This window comes from Bombina bombina, chromosome 3, assembly GCF_027579735.1.
Source record: "Bombina bombina isolate aBomBom1 chromosome 3, aBomBom1.pri, whole genome shotgun sequence".
Taxonomy (NCBI): Eukaryota; Metazoa; Chordata; class Amphibia; order Anura; family Bombinatoridae; genus Bombina; species Bombina bombina.
This window is the reverse complement of record NC_069501.1, coordinates 424,684,026-424,706,982: the sequence shown is the minus strand read 5'-3', so window position 1 is coordinate 424,706,982 and position 22,957 is coordinate 424,684,026. Positions and strand designations below refer to the sequence as shown.

The window sequence follows — 22,957 nt, the reverse complement described above, 5'->3', positions numbered from 1 at the left end:
TGCTGTATCTACATGTTCCCTCTGCCCCCTTACATTTACTTTTCTGTAGTGACATATTGAACGACCTCACCGGGCCTCTACAAAATAAGTAATGCGCGCTCCCAAAAATGAGTACAACTGCGTATGTGCTGATCGTCTAAACAGTCACTTCCACAGTGAATCCCAAGATTCAATATTTGTATGGAGTGCTGCAAGAGGATCTGTTGTGTGTGGCAATGTTAAATATAGCAGTTCTCCATTAAATAGCGAATCGGAGTATGAGTTTCAATTCACTGTTTACAATTATGTCATTGAGACTCCTCTGGGCAACAGCGCACATGCGCCTCTCCACAAAGACCCTACAACATATTAAAATCAGTTCAGTACTGATTATTGAGGGAAGGTGATAAACACCAGAGAAAGAAAAGGTGGCAGGTGGGGGAATTAGAAGTGAGGAAAATTAATAAATTACAAATCATTTAATTATATATATAAAAAAAATACCATTAAACATTTAAAAAATTGAACTATCATTATGCTATAAGCAAACCATATAATTTTGCCATCACTTTAAATATAAAATGTTTTCCCTTTCTTGGTTGTATCTACAGCTCTATAATGCTTTAATGAAGCAATATACATTATAGAGCTGTTTGGAACTCATGATCAATACAATATAGAGCTTTAGGGGAATCTATATCAATGCATTATAGAGCTGTATGGAAATCTATATCAATGCATTATAGAGCTGTATGGGAATCTATATCAATGTTTTATAGAGCTGTATGGGAATCTATATCAATGCATTATAGAGCTGTATAGGAACCTATATCAATGCATTATAGAGCTGTATAGGAACCTATATCAATGCATTATAGAGCTGTATGGGAATCTATATCAATGCATTATAGAGCTGTAGGGGAATCTATATCAATGCATAATAGAGCTGTAGGGGAATCTATATCAATGCATTATACAGCTGTATGGGAATCTATATCAATGTTTTATAGAGCTGTATGGAAATCTATATCAATGCATTATAGAGCTGTATAGGAACCTATATCAATGTTTTATAGAGTTAAATGAGAATCTATATTAATGCATTATAGAGCTGTATGGGAATCTACAGGTGAAACTCGAAAAATTAGAATATCGTGCAAAAGTTCATTTATTTCACTTAAAAGGTGAAACTAATATATGAGATAGACTCATTACATGCAAAGCAAGATAGTTCAAGCCGTGATTTGTCATAATTGTGATGGTACATAGAACAATATCGGACCTCTGAAAAGTATAAGCATGCATACTGTATGTACTCAGTACTAGGTTTGGGCCCCTTTTGCAGCAATTCCTGCCTCAATGCGGTGTGGCACGGAAGCTATCAGCCTGTGGCACTGCTGAGGTGTTATGGAAGACCAGGATGCTTTAAAAGCGGCCTTCAGCTCTTCTGCATTGCTCGGTCTCATGTCTCTCATCTTTATATTGGCAATGCCCCATAGATTCTCTATGGGGTTCAGGTCAGACGAGTTTGCTGGCCAATCAAGCACAGTAATCCCACGGTCATTGAACCAGGTTTTGGTGCTTTTGGCAGTGTGGGCAGGTGCCAAGTCCTGCTTGAAAATGAAGTCAGCATCCCCATAGAGCTTGTCTGCGGAAGGAAGCATGAAGCGCTCAAAAATCTCCTGGTAGACGGCTGCGTTGACCCTGGACTTAATGAAGGACAGTGGACCAACATCAGCAGATGACATGGCTCCTCAAATCAACACAGACTGTGGAAACTTCACACTGGACTTCAAGCATCTTGCAGTGTGTGCCTCTCCATTCTTCTTCCATACTCTGGGTCCTTGGTTTCCAAATGAGATGCAAAATTTGCTCTCATCAGAAAAGAGGACTTTGGACCACTGAGCAACAGACCAGGTCTGTTTTTCTTTAGCCCAGGTTAAGACGCTTCTGACGTTGTTTGTTGTTCAGGAGTGGCTTGACAAGAGGAATACGACATTTGAAGCCCATGTGCAGGATCCGTCTGTGTGTGATGGATCTTGATGCACTGACTCCAGCCTCAGTCCACTCTTTGTGAAAGTCCCCAACACTTTTGAATGGCCTTTTCCTGACAATCCTCTCCAGGCTGTGGTCATCCCTGCTGCTTGTGCACCTTTTTCTTCCACACTTTTCCCTTCCACATAACTTTCTATTAATGTGCTTTGATACAGCACTTTGGGAACATCCAACTTCTTTTTCAATTACCTTTTGAGGCTTTCCCTCCTTATGGAGGGTGTCAATGATGGTTTTCTGCACAACTGTCAGGTCAGCAGTCTTTCCCATGATTGTGATTCCTACTAAACCAGACTGAGAGACCATTTAAAGGCTCAGGAACCCTTTGCAGGTGTTATGGCTTAATTAGCTGATTAGAGTGGGACACTTTGAGCCTAGAATATTGCACCTTTTCACAATATTCTAATTTTCTGTGCTTGAGGATTTGGGGTTTTCATGAGCTGTAAGCCATAATCATCACAATTATGACAAATCACGGCTTTCACTATCTTGCTTTGCATGTAATGAGTCTATCTCATATATTAGTTTCAACTTTTAAGTTGCATTAGTGAAATAAATTAACTTTTGCACGATATTCTATTTTTCGAGTTTCACTTGTATATCAATGTTTTATAGAGTTAAATGAGAATCTATATTAATGCATTATAGAGCTGTTTGGGAATCTATATCAATGTTTTATAGAGTTGAATAGGAATCTATATTAATGCATTATAGAGCTGTATGGGAATTTATATCAATGTTTTATAGAGTTGAATAGGAATCTATATTAATGTTTTATAGAGCTGTATGGGAATCTATATCAATGCATTATAGAGCTGCATATGAACAGTAGCAGACCTACTCAACATAGGGCCCTGGTGAATAAATTATTTGGGCCCCTCGAAGGTAACTCAATAGTAATAAGCAATAGTAATAATAATAATATAATGATTTTTTTATATACTTACACACTAAGAATGGGCATGCTAAACTTTATAATGAAGCAAAATATTTATACACTGGCAGTGAGCACACTGTGCTGTATGATGTGAGTTTCTTTATACTATACCCTGCTGATTACACTGCTCTCTATAAATATGTTATGAATGTATACTCTGATACATATGCTGTGCTGTATAATGACATTATGTGATAAGCATGTTTCACAGATAATAACCACATAAGCACACACCTACTGTATATATAGACTGGCTGCTATTGGTCCCTGCCCCTTCACTTGGGTCCTGGTTTCTCTGCACCTGCTGAACCAATGGCAGTTCCGCCCCTGCATAGGAATCTATATCAATGCATTACAGAACTGTATGGGAATCATTATCAACATATTATAGAGCTGTATGAGGTTATTAAGGAGTCATACAAGGCAATTTCATTGCTAAAAAAAAGTAGTGTATAAACCTTTTGCTGACCTCAAACTTCATTCCAAAAGTAACTATCTTACACTGCCCTAAACTTGACAGGATTCAGATGATTCAAATGTAAGACTTTTCATATCATCTCCTCATGCTCAGAAGCTTTAATTAAAAAAGACAATGCCTCAAGCTGAATAATATTATGTATGCTAATCCTTCCGAAAAGCAGGCAAAATCGATGTCAGAAAGGTTAAATTGGGCTTAGTTTGAAATGTATTAACTGTTAAACCTTTCTATTCTCTAAATCAACAATGATTCATATTTAAAATATTAGGTTGCTCTGGGTATATGCAAAATATATTAGTAATAAAGTAAGATGAGTTATTACATTACTTAGACCACAGAACAAGCTGGAGAGACCAGAAGCAGTTATATATGGAAATATTGTGTATCGGTGAAATGATAGTAAAACTGAATATGGAGCAATGGGAGGACAAAAGGGTCTATTGACATATAGCAATAGTAAGAGCTATAGGGTGTGGTTATATATGGATTATGAGGGACAATAGGAAAAAATGTATAAATAGAACTAAGAATAGTAATATGGAGGTGGTATAGGGTGAGGTAATACAGAACTTTAATAAAGACATACAAAACCTTTTATTTACAAGACTCTTGTGTAGTATTGCAATTATTTAATATGTTAATAAATGTGAAAACTTTCTGAATACATTGACACCTTGCTTGCTGTCCTTAATTTTACAGACATAATTCCCCCAGTACTCGTCCTAATGGGAAAAGCCAATCTGGACTACTAGAGTAGACAATGATTAACACATTCATTTTGTTAGCAAAATTTAAATTGTTTTGCAGTATCTTATATTTTCACCTATGATGAGGTCCATTAGGGACAGATATGTAGCAGAGCTAGGCTTGTGGCATCTGCAGTGTTCTCTTCAAATTCTCAGAAGTGAAAATCAAAATTTTCAGATTTATGGGAAAAGGGGGCACAAGAGAAGTATGTTGAATTTTTTTTTTTTTTTTAACTAAGCATGATTAAACATTTCACATTAATGAGTTTTCAAGCGCTGTAGGATTGTATGGGGCAAAAAGTCAATAGTCAATTATAAAATTAAATCTTAGTAATTAAAGGGACAGGAAAACTGATGGAGTTTTAGAGGAGGAAGTATAGTGTTTTGGAGGAGAAAATAAATATGTCCTAAAATGGATACCGTAGTACCCAAAATAATTGTCTGTCATCCATGTGAAAGAGCAGTATTTTAAACATGTTTACATTATTTTGCCAGGAAAACATATTAAGTAAAAGCTGTTTAAATTGAAATTAATACAGCAGCATCAGTTGTATACATCTTACTAATGCTCATTGGATAAGTAATTCCTGCTAATGCTTATTGACTGATAGATACAGCCGATGCTCATTGGCTTATAGCTAGAAATGCTCATGGAACCTATCTGCCAATAAGCACAGCAAACAGGAAAGCACAATATTTAATTAAAGTGATATTAAATCCTAGCATTTGTGAAACACTAGGGTTTATCAGTGGAACAAATAAAGGGGACTTTCAGTCAAGAAGTATGAAATGCTTCATGCTAAAAGTTCCTTTATTTGTCTGCAGCGTTCGCTGTGCTAAGCGCCTCATGCCGCCTGCAGTAGAACAATATTTTTCAATGAGGTGACATTTCCACCTGTTAGCCAATAGCCGTGCAGGCAAGCTGGCAATATGTCGGATAGCTAGCATGCTATTGGCTAAGATCATTTTACTGAAAAATAGCGTTCTACCGTGGGCAGTCTGAGGCACTCAGCGCAGCGTACACTGCAGACAAATAATGAAACTTTCAGTATTAAGTATTTTATACTTCATGACTGAAAAACCACTTTTATTTGTTGCACTGGTAAATCCTAGCGTTTCACGTTAAGGTTTATACATTTTCAACTTAAGAAATGTAACACTCTACAGTGTACATTCATAGTTTGGTGACAGAAAAAAAGTAGAATTTAGCTGAAATTTATATTTTACATTATTCTTTGTAAATAAACATCTGTTTTGCAAAGTGATTTCATTTTTTTAAACCCAGTTTTTTGTTTTTGTTTCTATTTTTGTACTTTTACCCCACGCGCTGTCTGCATATGAATCAGAAAAAAAGAGGGTCCTAAGGATATACTGTACATTTTTTTTAGTGTGTAAGAATGTATTTAGTCACTAATACATTTTTAATTATACATCTTTTTTATTTTATTTACATAAGCAAAAGTGTATGTATGTATATACTGTATATATATATATATATATATATATATATATATATATATATATATATATATATATATATATATATATATATATATATATATATATATATATTAAAAAACATTGAATAATGTTTTTTTGTTTTTTTTGTAACAGTATGCAGGAAATACATCAAATCTACACAAGCTTTGTACTGGTCCCCTGTGTCGCTTTGTAAATCCTTTTCATTTCAAAGCCTCCAACTTAAATAGCCTTGAGTGACAGTATCTTGGATGAGTTAAGGGAGTGTCTAAAATTAGTACGGTCACTGCCTCTGAAGTGGGTGAATCCCACCGAGAGATTGGTGTGACCTTGAGGCCTTTCATCTCGCTGCGCCTCAGGAACTAACAAATTTATACAGAAAGATCTCTTGTGTACGCAAACATCTTCTGCACATTGCTCTATAAACTGTAGGAGAATTTGCATTCCACCCTGCACTTTGCCGTTTTTCTTTTTTATGAATATATTTTTTATGAGCTTTTGGAGGTGGGGGAAGGAAAACAGAACAAATGACAGTTTATTCCCCAGTACAGGCCTTTTTTCACTAAACACGCTGGGGTTTGGGGTGATATTTTCAGAGAGAAAACATCTGCGCATACAGCTCGCAGGGTGATACGATTGACGTGAGTGCAGAAAGAAAGTGGCTTTGAGTTCAGAGATGCCAATTTTTATAGTCCTACTAAAAATATATTAAAGTTCTCCTTTTCATGCAAATGGAAGGTATGTCTCAAAAACAGAAGAAAGGCCGACCTCAGAAATCAAAGCTGTGAACTTCTTGTGCCGTATTAAACATGGGAAATCTGAGTTTGCACATTTTTCACAATCAACACTCTAATACTCATGTAGTGGATCAGGACTTACCCAAGAGTTATAGGACGTCACTGATGTGGTGTACAATATATTTTTGCTAAACACATTAACACATTTGTTTAACTTTAGCCCATGGAATTAGAGAGCTCGCAACCATCTCATATTTCAAATAATGGTATCGATTTGGAAGATCTTTTCCATTGTGCTTCCTACCTTTATTTCCTAAAATAGGGACCAAGTAAAATTCCATATAAAAATGCTTAACTCTGGCTATGAGCTGCCAAACCTAGGACTGGACCATCTGGGTCCACTTCTGATCCACCTGATTCTATGAGTGAATCGTGGAGATCTTTGACTCTACCTAGGCTCATAAGCAATGCTGGGTTAAAATAAATGTGGTGGCAGGTATGCTACTTATGCTGTCTGAAGTAAAACATGGCAAATCAAACAATAATTATAAAATTGACTAGCAATCTAGTGATAGCTCATGATCTCCCCTTTTTATGGTTCTGAAAAAAACTCATGTTCATGTCCTTAAAGGGATATGAACCCATTTTTTTTTCTTTCATGATTCAGACAGAGCATGAGATTTTAAACAACTTTCAAATTTACTCAAATTATCTAATTTGTTTTGTTCTCATGGTATTCTTTGTTGAAAAGGATTCCTAAGCAGGCTCAGGATCTGCTGATTGGTATATGAACTTATATGCCTCATGTTATTGCCCCAGCAGGTGTGCTAGGCTAGCTCCCAATAATGCATTGCTGCTCCTTACAGCCAGCAATAGAAAATATTTTAGTATGGTGTCCCTTTAAACAAATATGTATACAATGGTAACATGCAAAATTACAGAAATGTTGGTGCCAAACTGTAATGACAAGAATATCTCCCAGAGAAAAAAATAATTAAAATAACTCAAATTCAAATTTAATACATTACTAGAAATCAGTTGCACCACCAACTAAAATAGAACATATTTACAATTTGTCGCAAAATGTAGAAAAAGCACATTATCAACTAAAAAGAGAAATCCAAAACAACTGTAAATATATTAGTGAAGAAAAATCTGAAATGCTTCATAGATAAGTATTTTTCTCATTAAGTAAACGAGGGAAATTAATAGTAAAAAAAAACTATAAAAAGAGAAATTAACAAAGAATGTGATTATTTTTTAACAAATTTCAATTTGCCAGAGCACAAATCAGTTTTTTTTTTTTAAAAAGAATTTGCTAAAATGGCAGCAGTAATATATTAAACTAATCATTAGCACACACCTATGTGCTTAAAAAAAATCAATTCACACTTGAAAAAAATGCTTTTTGTCAAACATCAATATTATTTAATCACAGCTAGATTGGCTGATTTTACAAGAGTAGATTATAGGTGCTTAAATAATTTGGCAGAACTATGAAAGAAAAAAAGCACGCTCACTAAATCAAAAGGGAAAAATGTATGACCTTGGAATGCAATGAAAGACAGGGCACGTTTAATAATAAAAAAAGGTGTAAACAATAATTTTGCTGCAGTTCATTATAACATTGCAATTGTCTAATACCTTTTTAAAAAAATATGGGACAGATTACAAGTGGAGCGCTAACAGGGTTTATCAAGTATTTGTGCGCGTCAGGTTTTTCACTCGTATTACAAGTTAATGTGATCACTTGAGCACAATTGAATTTAACACGCGTTGGTATAGTGCATTCTCAGTGTTTCGTGAAACAAAAAAGTGTCACTAAACACATCAAAAATACATTACAAAGTACAGTTACACTCATAATAACACAATTATTTGAAAAAAATATTAGATATAAACGTTATAAGGTATGAAAGATATGAGGTCTCAGGTGTTAAGGGAAAAAAAGGCAGACAAACGGCTTTAACATAGAGATACATAATACACATGTCTGAAGATGTATATGTATGTATATATATGTCTGTGTACATGTGTATAAATGTTAGTATAATAGTAGGGATTGAAGTACCTGAAAGAAATGCTCTTATAGCACTCTTTGCCCAAACTGACACGTAGAGGCAAAGATTGAGTTAAAATATAACTTTTATTATGCTTGATTAAAAAGATGGGTGAACACAAACGATTAAAATTACTTTATCGTTTCTAGCTGAAATAGATTACTTGTGAGGTCTATTATTGTCTGGCCTTTATACCATATATTAGTAATGGTTCTCACTTGTTTATAATTACCAGTTAGCTTGACTGTGACTGTCAGATAAATTACTTATGTGGCAGATATTTATTTATCTTGGATTACATTCCTTTACTCATATTATGCCTAGGGGTAAATTCAAATGGTTGTAAGAAACAACCTCCAAATACGATATGTTACTACTACACTCTATTATATTGCGAGTGTGACTTATATTAATATATCTTTGATTGATTTTATGTATTTGCTCTTATACATGAGGTATGTTATCGTGGTACACTATTGTGGGTCACCCCAGTACTTCAGGTTTGCACTATGCAATCTGATATGTGATAGATTTTCTTATCTTAGTTATAATATACTCTAGTTGCAACTCTTATATTGGAGCTTGCTATTCATGGGGGTAGTGTATTATCACATAACTCTCAATGTGTATAAATGTATTTCCAGGCATATAGACACATATATACACTCAAACATATATATATATATATATATATACAGGGAGTGCAGAATTATTAGGCAAGTTGTATTTTTGAGGATTCATTTTATTATTGAACAACAACCATGTTCTCAATGAACCCAAAAAACTCATTAATATCAAAGCTGAATAGTTTTGGAAGTAGTTTTTAGTTTGTTTTTAGTTATAGCTATTTTAGGGGGATATCTGTGTGTGCAGGTGACTATTACTGTGCATAATTATTAGGCAACTTAACAAAAAACAAATATATACCCATTTCAATTATTTAATTTTTACCAGTGAAACCAATATAACATCTCAACATTCACAAATATACATTTCTGACATTCAAAAACAAAACAAAAACAAATCAGTGACCAATATAGCCACCTTTCTTTGCAAGGACACTCAAAAGCCTGCCATCCATGGAGTCTGTCAGTGTTTGATCTGTTCACCATCAACATTGCGTGCAGCAGCAACCACAGCCTCCCAAACACTGTTGAGAGAGGTGTACTGTTTTCCCTCCTTGTAAATCTCACATTTGATGATGGACCACAGGTTCTCAATGGGGTTCAGATCAGGTGAACAAGGAGGCCATGTCATTAGATTTTCTTCTTTTATACCCTTTCTTGCCAGCCACGCTGTGGAGTACTTGGACGCGTGTGATGGAGCATTGTCCTGCATGAAAATCATGTTTTTCTTGAAGGATGCAGACTTCTTCCTGTACCACTGCTTGAAGAAGGTGTCTTCCAGAAACTGACAGTAGGACTGGGAGTTGAGCTTGACTCCATCCTCAACCCGAAAAGGCCCCACAAGCTCATCTTTGATGATACCAGCCCAAACCAGTACTCCACCTCCACCTTGCTGGCGTCTGAGTCGGACTGGAGCTCTCTGCCCTTTACCAATCCAGCCACGGGCCCATCCATCTGGCCCATCAAGACTCACTCTCATTTCATCAGTCCATAAAACCTTAGAAAAATCAGTCTTGAGATATTTCTTGGCCCAGTCTTGACGTTTCAGCTTGTGTGTCTTGTTCAGTGGTGGTCGTCTTTCAGCCTTTCTTACCTTGGCCATGTCTCTGAGTATTGCACACCTTGTGCTTTTGGGCACTCCAGTGATGTTGCAGCTCTGAAATATGGCCAAACTGGTGGCAAGTGGCATCTTGGCAGCTGCACGCTTGACTTTTCTCAGTTCATGGGCAGTTATTTTGCGCCTTGGTTTTTCCACACGCTTCTTGCGACCCTGTTGACTATTTTGAATGAAACGCTTGATTGTTCGATGATCACGCTTCAGAAGCTTTGCAATTTTAAGAGTGCTGCATCCCTCTGCAAGGTATCTCACTATTTTTGACTTTTCTGAGCTTGTCAAGTCCTTCTTTTGACCCATTTTGCCAAAGGAAAGGAAGTTGCCTAATAATTATGCACACCTGATATAGGGTGTTGATGTCATTAGACCACTCAACTTCTCATTACAGAGATGCACATCACCTAATATGCTTAATTGGTAGTAGGCTTTCGAGCCTATACAGCTTGGAGTAAGACAACATGCATAAAGAGGATGATGTGGTCAAAATACTCATTTGCCTAATAATTCTGCACTCCCTGTACAGTATATATATATATATATATATATATATATATATATATATATATATACTGCGTATGTATACTGTATATATATATATGTCTATATAAGTGCATTGGAGCCCTTTGCACTTAAAGGGACATAAAAACCAAGAGCAGCAATTTTAAATAACTTTCCAGTTTCATTTTATTATCTAATTAGCTTAATTCTCTTCATATTATTTGTTGAAAAGCATATCTAAATATGCCCAGTAGCTGCATATAGATGCCTCGTGTTATTGGCTCACCCATGTGCTATTTCTTCAACAAAGGATACCTAAAGAATGAAGCAAATTAGATAATAGAAGTAAATCGTAATGTTGTTTAAATTGTATTCTCTATCTGATTCATGAAAGAAACATTTTGGATTTCATGTCCCTTTAAGTAGATGAAAACATGTAAAAGCATATTTATGCAATATTTATACTTAATAAAATTCTTAACTATGTATTTACTGTAAATATTTCACAGAATATGTTCTATGTATTTCTTAATAGATATTCTTATATATCTGTTTATATCTATACCTATATATAATCATGTAAATATATATGTGAAGGTATAAATATATATTTTACCAAAATACCATCATAGATATATATATATAGAAATATGTATTAATGAATAAATAGAACATATCTTGTTATGTGAAGAACATTGGAATGTGGAATATTCATATTTTCATGTCGGTTTAGTGCACTTGGGAATATGTGATCGGGTTTGCGCGTCAGTTAAATACCACTCCACTTACAATCTGACCCTATGTGTTTTAAAAAACTACTACCAGGATAGCATAATATAGAAATGAATCCCATAATAGCACATTTATGAGTAAAGCACAAATCTTATAGTTAAAGGGACACTCAAGTCAAAATTAATCTTTCATGATTCAGATAGAACACACAATTTTAAAAAAACTTTCCAATTGATCTCCACTAATAAAATGTGCACAGTCTTTTTATATTTAGACTTTTTGAGTCACCAGCTCCTACTGAGCATGTGCAAGAATTCACAAAATATATGTATATGAATTAGTGATTGGCTGATGGCTGTCACATGATACAGGAGGAGTGGAAATAGACAAAAATGAAATTTGTCAGAACAAAAATCTAGTACTCATTTGAAGTTCAGACTAAATGCTGTTGCATTGTTGTGTTGTCATGCCTTTGTTGATTATGCAAATCTAATATATTTAGTGGTCCTTTAAAAGTATTGTACGATTACATCTGCTGAAGAACAATGCAAAGTGTTTCATTTATTCACAAATTAGTTTTATGCTTTTATTATGTGCTATCTGTTTAAAATACATTTTTACTATTTTGCCCCATCTTCAATACTCTTATACTCTTTAAAAGAACATTAAACTTGCAAGATTAGAAGTGCAGAAATATTAGCACTATTGTGTGGTAGCATTGCTTGAGCGCCATCAATAATACTTTTGTTTTTGTGCTTGATTTTTATCACTTGAGCGATAGCCTATGGCGAGTTAACATCTGCATTTTGGTAAGCATGTGTACACTAAATCTCTTACATTATAGACTTCAAAGGGGGTGCGCGGTAAAATTCATGTCGGATAAGCCAAATGTGCACAAGTAATGGAGTTCTTTATGTAGTTGTGTGTGATACTATTATTATTATTATTATTATTATTATTATTATTATTATTATTAAAAAAGTCTATATGTTGCAGTGATATATTGGAAGTACATTATTTAACTCATAACTTGTAATATGAGTGTGACGAATGAGCTAATAGTGCTCCCTGCGGACTGAGGTATCCATTAAAAGTAGAGAGAGCGCTAAAACATTTCGGCCACATTAAAGGGACAGTGAAGTCAAAATTAAACTTTCATGATTCAGATAGGGCATGCGATTTTAATCAACTTTCCAATTTACTTTTATCATCAAATTTGCTTTGTTTTCTTCATATAGACAACATTGTGCTGACTCCTGTGGAGTTATTTAGGAGTTAGCATTGATTGGCTAAAATGCAAGTCTATCAAAAAGCACTGAATTAAAGGGACTTGAAACCTAAAAAAAATATTTCATGATTCAGATAGAGAATACAATTTTAAACAACTTTCTAATTTACGTCTATTATCTAATCTGTTTAATTCTCTTGGTATCATTTGTTGAAGGAGCAGCAATGCACTAAAAGACACTCTGTGGCCCGCTCTGCATCGGCCATCATTGGCCGTGATCGTTGGTGGGTGGGAGCCGATGCAGGGAGGCGGGTGGGCGGCCATTGATTGGAGGAAGGAGTCAGAGGGGGATCATGGGCGGAGTCACCGGGGGCGCGCACGCGTACACTGGGGTGGTGGGGGGGGGCGCGTGCACGGGTGGGAACACTACACTATGGCACATTTCAGTTACTGCATACGGTGGGAGAAAGGACTGGGGAGGGTGGGAATTATTAGCTAAGAGATCTGGGAGGGGGTGGGGGTTGGATATTGGGGGGGGGGCAGCTACACTACAGAAAATATTTCATTAGTTTCTAAAAAAAAACTTATTTTATCTCAAACTGGGTACTGGCAGACAGCTGCCAGTACCCAAGATTGTGCACAATAAGGTAGAGGGGGAGGGTTAGAGAGCTGTTTGGGGGGATCAGGGAGGTTGGGGGCTAAGGGGGGATCCTACACAGCAGAATATGTTTGTTTTTTGTTTTTTAAAAAACCCACAAAAAAAACTTTTATTTTAGTACTGGCAGACTTTCTGCCAGTACTTGAGATGGCGGGGACAATTGTGGGGTGGAGGAGGGAAGAGAGCTGTTTGGGAGGAATCAGTGGGTGGGATATCTCAGGTGGGAGGCTGTTCTCTACACTAAAGCTAAAATTAACCCTGCAAGCTCCCTACAAGCTACCTAATTAACCCATTCACTGCTGGGCATAATACAAGTGTGGTGCGCAGTGGCATTTAGCGGCCTTCTAATTACCAAAAAGCAACGCAAAAGCCATATGTCTGCTATTTTTGAACAAAGGGGATCTCAGAGAAGCATTTACAACCATTTGTGCCATAATTGCACAAGCTGTTTGTAAATAGTTTCAGTGAGAAACCTAAAATTGTGAAAAATGTTATCGCATTTGGCAGTGAAATGGTGGCATGAAATATACCAAAATGGGCCTAGATCAATACTTGGGGTTGTCTACTACACTACACTAAAGCTAAAATTAACCCTACAATCTCCCTAATTAACCCCTTCACTGCTGGGCATAATACATGTGTGGTGCGCAGTGGCATTTAGCGGCCTTCTAATTACCAAAAACCAACGCCAAAGCAATATATTTCTGAACAAAGGAGATCCCAGAGAAGCATTTACAACCATTTGTGCCATAATTGCACAAGCTGTTTGTAAATAATTTCAGTGAGAAACCTAAAGTTTTTATTTCATCGCATTTGGCGGTAAAATGGTGGCAGGAAATATACCAAAATGGGCCTAGATCAATACTTTGGGTTGTCTTCTAAAACAAATATATACATGTCAAGGGATATTCAGGGATTACTGACAGATATCAGTGTTCTAATGTAAATATCGCTAATTTTGAAAAAAAGTGGTTTGGAAATAGCAAAGTGTTACTTGTATTTATTGCCCTATAACTTGCAAAAAAAGAAAAGAACATGTAAACATTGGGTCAGGACAAAATTTTTAAACTATTTAGCATGGGTGGTTTTTGGTGGTTGTAGATGTGTAACAGATTTTGGGGGTCAAAGTTAGAGAAAGTGTGTATTTTTCCATTTTTTCATCATATTTTATAATTTTTTTTATAGTAAATTATAAGATATGATGAAAATAATGGTATCTTTAGAAAGTCCCATTTAATGGCGAGAAAAACGGTATATAATATGTGTGGGTACAGTAAATGAGTAAGAGGAAAATTACTGCTAAACACAAACACCGCAGAAATGTAAAAATAGCCTTGGTCCCAAACGGACAGAAAATGGAAAAGTGCTGTGGCAGAGGTGGCAGAGGCTTAGATACAAGGTAATCACAGAGATAAAAAGTATATTAATATAACAGTGTTGGTTATGCAAAACTGGGGAATGGTAATTATGGATTATATTTACACATCCACCTGTAATTCCAGATTGTGAAAAAGATTACGCACTATTGTAATCTAGCCCTATATGTATATGTTTAATTTGGTATAGTAGAAAAATTGCAGGACACTGTCATCATTTGTTTTTGCAATTTATGACTGAAAACTATGGTTTTTCACTGTCCCATAGAGACATGGATGGATTCTGCAAATTACACATCCCAAACTTGCTTGCTCTATACAACAGCTAATTTCTATCTGTCCCAAATTGGCCTCAGCAGATTAGACAAGAGGCTATTACCAGGGATTTGTCCTGGACTGCAAATCAGTGCAAACTTTGCTAAATAAAATGAGAGTTTTAAATGCTGTTAAAAGATTTATTTTGTAGGTAGATATTTTGAAAGTTTTTCATGGCTGGTACATATCTTGCAAATATATCTAAAAATACTCTTATGTCACTATATGTGTGATTGCATCAACAATTTATAGTGTTCTTCTTTCCTCGCTGTTACAGGACACAGATTGTAAACTTTAGCTACTCTTTTAAATTCTGTTGTTGCCAGTCTGAGATCTAAAACAGATTTCAGGTTTGTGAACAGTTGTTTTCCCATTGGTACCCATAATCATTAGGGTCAGACTGGAAATAAAATGCAGCCCTAGAAAATTTGGAGATCAGCTCTATTTTCCGTTGACTCAGTATAATGCACACACCTTATTTTTCTCAGGGGATTACTGAGATATTCCTTATCCCAATATTTTATATCAGAATTATGTTATTTTAGTTAGTATTTAAGCACCCTACAACCCAGTTGGATCACCCTTTTAAATTGTAGCTTTCCAGCCCCAGCTGCTGCAGCCCACCGGGAAATCTCCTGGTATCCTGGTAGGTCAATCCGGCCTTGATAAACATCCTTAATATGTATAAAGGGAGGCAACTTTAGTAATCACAACATGCATATACAATTGGCATTATGAAGTAGCCAGGTGGCATTATGATATAGCCGGATGGGGACAGTGTAATATTTTCTAATATTATATCATTTTTTACTATCCAAAGCACAAATGAATTGCATAATTTAACATAAATGTATTTAATGATAATTTGTGCCTTAAAAATGGAACATTTTTAATATTAGCTAATTTCAGCTTAATATTGGCTCAAATTTTAACCGGGTGGTTTGTAAAATCAGCAGGGTGGTGCACCCACTAAAAGGGTCCTAGTGAGAGCAAAATGTACATGTTCCACAACATAGAAGAAAATAATAAAAGGAAAAAGCAAAGAAACACGCCAACGTTGCAAAATACTCTGTGAAATAAATCAGGTTTTGGCTTATGTTTATAGTTCTTACATATCTGAAGTTTTAAATGTGCAATTAAAGGCGTTTTTTAAATATAAATAATATTTATCAGCAAATAAACATTGTAAAATATCTGCACACAAAATACATGATTTAAAATAACTCTCATTTTGCATTGCTTGCAGTCCAAAGCATATTGAGTATGTTTATCTTATCTCCTTTGCTGTGGCTAATAGGTACAAATATCAATAAGCTCCTGTACGGATCAAGCAATTATTGTAATAATTGCAATCAGCATAATAATCAGGATTTTGAAATCCTCAAGAAACATTGGTTCTGTAAAAAAAATGTAAAGGTAAATTGCAGCAAAAGCAGACAAAATAAATAAAGAATACTGCAAATGGTTTTTTTTTAGCACACATTACTAAAAATGTTCTGATTAATTACATTTTGAGTTTAAATGTTCATTTAATGGGATATGAAAGTACAAAAAGAATATGTTCTGTTTTATTATAATTTTATTGTTAAACTAATGCATATAAGTGGGACCTAGAGAAACAGATCTGGTGAGCCCAGAAAAAAAAAAATGTGTGAAACCACCAATCACCAGCTAGCTCCCAGGTAAAGCATAACAAGTGAACAAAGTGAATTTAATAATATAAGTAAAATAAAAAATATCTTAAAATCCCATGCTTTACTTTTTATTCTGCATTATCATATATACCAACAGCTTCATACAGCCGTGAGGAACACAAAATCAGCTGATGAATAAGGGCCTAGCATTTCAAATTACAGATTAGTCTTTGCAGTTGGATAATATTTCTATTTTTTTTAAATATACTTTTAAAGAGACAGTGTACTGTAAAATTGGTTTCCCATTAAGGTGTTTCACATGACTTATTATACTAGCTGCAGAATATAAAGAAGTATGTCAAATTGCTCCTTATCTTTGAATCTGAAATAGCTGATTTAGTTGTTTTTCTTGGCGGCACAGTCTATTAAAATTGGCTGATCTTGCAGGGAGAGCAGACCGTATCAACTTAAATGTCCCTCTATACACGAAGACTTCCTTTTCTTTTCTCTTTTTGTATACACAAATGGCTATACTTAGAGAGAACAATTGAAAATTAAAATTTTAGTACCTATCTCTCCCACTCTCCCACTGGGAGTGCAATTTCATCAGCTGCTTCTTGGTTACGTAGCTTTTCTATAGCCAGTACTGCAGTATTGAAGTTTTCAGTATAGGTGGTTGTTTCATTAGCTATTTCAAATGACAAAAAGGAAAAGGAGCTATTTGTTAACAGTTTAATACACTCCAACAAGTAAAATAGATCACTGGGAACACATTTAAAGAGGAAAGATTTTTCAGTACACTGTCTCTTTAAGGAAATACATTTACATTAAAAATATTTGAAATTTACTTTTCAACAGGTCTAATGTGTAGCTCACAGTTTTTTATCTGCTTTAGTGATTTGTCTAGTCATGTTTGAAGAACAATTAAAAAAGCAAAAAAATGGTTTGAAAGGTATCCAATGCCAAATTTTAAAAAATTGCTTTCCAGCAGAGCAATCAAGTAAGCAGGTTGTGAGAATAGCAGGCTTATGCATGCAGACGATTGTAAAGGAAACAAATGGGTAACATGGCGGCAACCAGCGACATTCAGCTATTTCGGACCCGTATTTCTTTGTATGAAAATCCAGATCTTAAAATGAATATAAAGTTTGCGGAATCAGTGCCCGGTTTTTAAAAATCCTATTAAAAACAGGGGCACTTTCATTCATCAAACTTTACATTGCACTGGTTTTGTTAAAATACTTACCTTTTCTTCTTGAAAGCCGCTCCAGAACTGTTCCAGCCCGTTGCAAGCCTCTTCATACGTCAGCAATGACGATTTCGGCATTCTCCAATCACGACTTCCCCCCGGGGAAATCATTGCCTAAAGCAACGCCGTGACTGGAGGAAGGCCGGGATCTCCATTTCTGACGTAGGAAGAGGCTTGCGACGGGCGGGGGGAAGAAAGAAAAAAGTAAGTATTTTAACAAAACCAGTGAAATGTAAAGTTTGATGAATGAAAATGCCCCTGTTTTTAATAGGATTATTAAAAACCGGGCACTGGTTCATCAAAATTTACATTCACTTTAATGTGTTGCACTTTTAAAAGAATAAATCCAGCTCTGAAAATAGTCAAATGTCGCTGGCGGCCGCCATCTTTTCCATTTGTTTCTTTCTGAATCTAGCGAATGCCTATGCCTAGACAATAGTAGCCATGCCCAATATTTCAAAAGCACTGCCCAGCCTCAGCTCCTCCCCAAAACACCCGGTGTAAATTGCCCACCACATGCACAAAATGTTACCTATTGGATTAATCCATCTAATCATTAAAGGGACAGTCTACACCAGAATTTTTATTGTTTTAAAAGATAGATAATCCCTTTATTACCCATTTCCCAGTTTTGCATAACCAACACAGTTATAATAATATACTTTTAACCTCTGTGGTTATCTTGTATCTAAGCCTCTGCAAACTGCCCCTTTTTTCAGTTCTTTTGACAGACTTGCAGTCTAGCCAATCAGTGCCTGCTCCCAGATTACTTCACGTGCACGAGCACAGTGTTATCTATATGAAATATGTGAACTAACACCCTCTAGTGGTGAAAAACTGTTAAAATGCAATCTGAAAGAGGTGGGCTTCAAGGTCTAAGAAATTAGCATATGAACCTCCTAGGTTAAGCTTTCAACTAAGAATACCAAGAGAACAAAGCAAAATTGTTGATAAAAGTAAATTGGAAAATTGTTTAAAATTACATACTCTATCTGAATCATGAAAGTTTATTTTGGCCTAGACTGTCCCTTTAAACTGCAGCAGACACACAAATGCCAGTTAATTCGCTTTATTATTTTATTATCCTGATGTTGTAGCATAAAGCGCAGGAGACTCAGTTTACAAACAGATATATACAACAATGATCTCATGTCTGATTCCCACAGTCTGTGGATATCCACGCCCAGCCCCTACCTGCAATGTAGGACATACTCCTGGGATTATTATACCACAGGACAGGAGGCCCAAAAGCAGGACGGCCCCTGGAATATTGAAGCATGTGACAAGTATGTTATATAAATTATTTTTCTTGGAAATACAAAAGCTATAAGCATGACTTCTGCGTTTATTTTGAAATGAAGGGTTTCACATAATTGGTCATTTTAATGTAAATTCCAAATTATTCGGTTAATTCAACCAAAAGTTGCTTTTATCTGACAAGCACACAGTTGATGGCAATATCTGAGTTGCATTACAAAATCCATGTTATGTCCACAGCATGATTTTTATTAAAGCATTAATACTTAGAGTCTTGTAGTGTGAGATTGAAGAGTAATTTAACATAAAACTTAACCCCTTAATGACACAGTTGTACCCTGTACATTTTATTCGTTCTTAAAAGGTTTTTAGCCTTTTACTAGCATGCATCTTGCTGAAAGCAACAAAACTCGCTATTACGATATGCCTCACTCCAGGAGACATTCTGCAATAGTCTCTCACTGCTGTTGGCAAGAGCCGCACTATTTAACCTCTTATTATGAAAATGACCGCATCATTAAGGGGTTAAAGGGACATTCTAGTGAAAATGGAAAAAGTACATCAACGCATTTCAGTTTTAAAGCTTTTTTTCAAACACACTTATATTAGGAAAAATGATATTAGTTATGGTATTATATATAACATGGCTTCCCCTTATCTGACACCTGTCTACACACTTCAACATAACAGAAGATCACAGATAAAGATTCAGAAAAGAATTTACATACAGTGAGTAATAATAGAGTAAAATAAAAAGCCACAGCGACCTCTGTGGTGGGAGTGCTGTACTGCAGACAATATTATTACTAAAAACTAAAACTAAATACAGGCTGAATTGAACACGGGACAGACTTAAAGGGACAGTATACACCAATTTTCATATAACTGCATGTAATAGACACTACTATATAACTGCAAGTGGGAAAAAGCAGACCCGCTCCCCTCCCCCTTCCATTGCATATGAAAAGACCCTTTACACAAACAGGAGCAAGCTGGAGTAGGTAGACATCAGTATTCTCCTAAAACTTTGGGGCTTGTTAGGAGTCTAAAAATCAGAGCACTGTTATTTAAAAATAAGCAAAACTATACATTATTATTTTTATTTATTTTTTAAACTGTATAGGCTATATAAATGGATCATCTACAAAACATTTATGCAAAGAAAAATCTAGTGTATAATGTCCCTTTAATAGACAGGGACAGGAAGCCCAGGAAAAACAGGACAGTTGGCAACTATGGAGAAGGTATTGCAAAGCTGATTTACTTTACCAGCCAAAGGAAATGAAGGCAACTGTAGGCATCTACCTAATTTGCCTAAGGACAATTCCAGCTCTGCCCAAAACACTCCCAAACTGTCTTTTTTTTTTGCCAAGTCTACTGAACAGAAGAAAGCAAGACCTTCAGGAAATATGCAGTATAGATTTATTAGGTTCAGGCATATGGGACTTGACTTGAACCACAAGGGGACAAGAAATTGAATAGGCCAATAGTGTACATTTTAAAGGGACAGTAAACAACTTGTAATTACATTTCTGTTGTACAGCAAAAGAGTAACATAGCAGCCAAATCTTACAATTTTTAAAACAAATTAACATTCTTTTTACTGCAATTATTTTTCAATAGCCAAACTCCACCTACTTTTTGCCTTATTTGGAGGAGCCAATCTGAGCTTTAGTCCACAGACAACAAGGCTAGCCACAGTAATAAAGTTAGTATATAATGCATTATTTTGCCGTTGTTATCTGATAAGGCATATTATGTACATATATGTAGCAGAGTTAGCCTTGATAAGTCAGCATGTTTCATTTTAAGCTCAGAGCTGAATTATATGATACGGAGCAAAATAAATAATATAAAGTATATTGCAAAGTTTTTTCATTGTGCATAGCTAAACATTCTAAAGGTTTTTACTGTCCCTTTCTGGTGTATACCTTTTGTGTCTAAAAAGCACAACTATACCAGGACTGAATTCTACCCGGGTATTACAAAATTGTAACCTGACGTGGACTTGACTGTACCTGTATGCGTACCCTTTGTCTTAATTATTTTGTAAACGTAATTTTTCAATAAAGTTTTGAAAACTCAAATAAAAAATTAACTGCAGGTGAGGTGAGTATGTCTCCAAATTATACATTCTATTTGGTTTAGGGGCATATTGCATTGGCTAAACAGCCTGGGAATGAACAACAAATAGATTATTTAAAATAGATCCACACAAAAAAAAAACAGATTTTTTTTCTGTCTATAGAAAAGAAGCCAACAGCTTCATTGATTAATAATTAATTAGGCAGACGTGATTTAGCAGCTGTGAGCAATCAATATCCAAATTGCTGATTTAACATGTGAGCCACATCATTTCCTACGTGATTCAATGCTGTTTCGTGTCTTTCTGAAAGGATTAATACCACTGGAAAATATGCTTGAGAAATGTTCTTTTACATTATACTTTTAGAATAATGGCTTTTGGTTTGTGAATTAAGGTTCAATAACAGATAACAGAACTCTGTAGTCATAGTGATTTATACCTTTTTGTGCTGTAGAACAAATATATGATTACAACATTTTTTTTTTTTATATCACAGTATTCTTATTTGTTGACTAGAAAATATGGAGGGGGTAAGCAATGCTACGTGAACTGTAGGGATTAACTCCTTGATTACTGCAAGAAAATAGTTATGTTTCACTAGTTTGTACTACAGAAAATATGGGGGACTGTGCTGATTTGGGGGTGAAAGACTGACCCATATATTGTTTTTTATTCTTATTATTATGTATACAGCAGTTATCAGGCATTGATTACAATGGTCTAGCTTTCTCCTTGCTACCTATTACAACGGCCAAGTACTCTAGGAAGCAAAGACAGCCTCAGGGAACAACCAAGTTTTACCCAAAATATGACTTTCATAGAGAAGAACCTTCCTGCATTTCATCAATTTGCTCTCACTTAAAAAAAATAAAAGCCTGGACACAGAATACCAGGCAGTTCACATCCGAAGGAGAAATATGGCAACCCAGTTGTATTTTTCAGCATTCTGTGGGGCTCAATAATGAAGTGCAGCCATATCCCAGTCTAGTCACACTGGGCAAGGGGTCAATGTCAGGTTTACTCCATCATCCTTGGACACTCAGGTTAAATTAAATTTTCATGATTAATTTTAAACAACTTTCCAATTTACTTCCATGAAATAAAATGTGCACAGTCTTTTATATTTACATTTTTTGAGTCACCAGATCCTACTGAGCATGTGCAAGAATTCACAGACTATACATATATGCATTTGTGATTGGCTGATTGCTATCACATGGTACAAAGGGAATGTGGAAATATACATAACTTTGAAATTTGTTATAAAAAGTCTACTACTCATTTGAAGTTCAGACTAAGTGCTATTGCATTGTCTTGTTATCTTGCATTTGTTGATTATGCAAATCTAATGTGTTGACTGGTCCTTTAAGATCTAGTTGAATTAGTAAGTGTAACAAAAGTAAGATTACAATACTAAAAGAAAAACTATTTTTTTTTTCTATCATTGGATTGGCCAAACATGCAAAAAAAATAATAGAAAATGTTCTTAAAGGGACACTCAAGTCAGAATAAACTTTTATGATTAAGATAGAACATGCAGTTTTAAGACACTTTCCAATTTACTTCCATTATCAAATTTTGCACTTTTTATCTTTTGTCTTTTTATATGCACTCGTTTTGGGGAACAAGATCCTACTGAGCATGTGCACAAGCTCACAAGGTATATGTATACTAGCCTGTGATTGGTTGATGTCTGTCACATGATACAAGGGGCTG

At 35.3% G+C, this 22,957-nt stretch overlaps 1 protein-coding gene across 2 annotated transcripts in view; it reads right to left on the bottom strand.

Annotated features, from left to right (window-relative positions):
• The window catches only part of KCND3 (potassium voltage-gated channel subfamily D member 3), a 587,344-nt gene that overhangs the window by 110,232 nt on the left and 454,155 nt on the right, over positions 1-22,957 (bottom strand). The gene's annotated exons all lie outside the window — the stretch shown is intronic.